Raw genomic sequence first — 1199 nt, forward strand, 5'->3', positions numbered from 1 at the left:
CCCGCCTTTGCCGCTCCGGACTCGCCTCGTTTTAAATATAACCGTTGGCGAGACTGGACGCCGGCGCGGGGAAGAGGGGAGCGCGGTGGGGGGAAGAAATATGCAAGGCTAAAATTTTTGCGTCAGTGACTTAATGTCTGATCTTAGTCGCGCGCGCTGCAGGGCCGGACGACAAAAAAAAATGAGACGGAGGGGGTTAGGAAAAAGAAGATTAAAGTAAACAAAACAAAGAGACACTCTGTCTGGTTTTACAGCAGAGCGCACCGTTGTTGTTGTTGCTGCGCTGTTGTTCCTGTTTGTATTTTATTTTTCTTGTGGTGTTCCGCTCCATTTCTTATATCTCTGTTTTTCTTTCTTCTGCTTGCAGGATCGCTGGGTGCCCAATGCAAGCGTCAACTCGGTAAGTCAAGTCGGATCGCGGGGCAGAGAGGTCGACGAAAGCTGTTGGAAAGGAGCCAGCCAGGATTGGATATTTCCAAAACTTTCCGGAGAGTTCCCGAAAATTTCCCGAAAATTTCCCGAAAATAACGGAATAAGTCTGGGAAATTTTCCATTTGTTCCCGGAAATTTTCCGTTTTTCCGGAATTTTTCCTGAAATTTTTCGGAAACTTTCCAGTGCTTCCAACCTTAGAGCGAGCGCGTTTAGAGTGCTGGTTGTGATTGTCAAGGCAGTGAGTGGTGAAGTGATGCTGGCAGTGATAAGTGGTAGTGGTGCCAGAGAGTTAATCGTAACACAACGCCTCGGAGGAGTGAGGAGTGCTGAGCACGAAAAAAAGAAATTTCGTTTACCTTGAATTAAATTATTTAGCTATGGAGCTAAGTAAGTAGTTAAAAGTTAGGTAAGTTGCAAAAAGCTAGCGAGCTAGCTAAAAATTTCGCAATCTATTCTTATTGCCAAGTTTTTAGCTATGAGGCTTCACTTTTAGCTATACGCAGCTGAATTTAATGCTAGGAAAGAAGCCACACAGTTTTAGCTAGAAATGTCCAAATAATTATCTCTCATTTAGCCATTGGCCTATAGCAATACAGGCCATTTCTATTTTTGTGTAGTGTTTGTTCGGCGAGGCGGTGTGGTCGTATGAGCGAGCGGCAACGCTATAGTGATGATGCATTACTGATGCACGGCGGTTGTCATTGGGTAGGAGAACGGGGAATGGGCAATGGGGCAGACGACGCGACGTCCTGGGGGTTGGGGGCCG

At 46.2% G+C, this 1199-nt stretch overlaps 2 protein-coding genes across 2 annotated transcripts in view; one reads left to right on the forward strand and one right to left on the reverse strand.

Annotated features, from left to right (window-relative positions):
- The window catches only part of LOC113214399 (UDP-GlcNAc:betaGal beta-1,3-N-acetylglucosaminyltransferase 9), a 72440-nt gene that overhangs the window by 30449 nt on the left and 40792 nt on the right, over positions 1-1199 (forward strand). The window contains exon 2 of the mRNA XM_052270022.1: positions 368-400. The gene's annotated coding sequence lies outside the window, so the exon portion shown is untranslated. The remainder of the gene's footprint in view (positions 1-367; positions 401-1199) is intronic.
- LOC127749922 (uncharacterized) overlaps positions 1-1199 on the reverse strand; it is a 10075-nt gene that overhangs the window by 8134 nt on the left and 742 nt on the right. The window lies entirely within an intron of this gene.

This window comes from Frankliniella occidentalis, unplaced genomic scaffold (assembly GCF_000697945.3).
Source record: "Frankliniella occidentalis isolate FOCC.00 unplaced genomic scaffold, Focc_3.1 Scaffold5, whole genome shotgun sequence".
NCBI classification, from domain to species: Eukaryota; Metazoa; Arthropoda; class Insecta; order Thysanoptera; family Thripidae; genus Frankliniella; species Frankliniella occidentalis.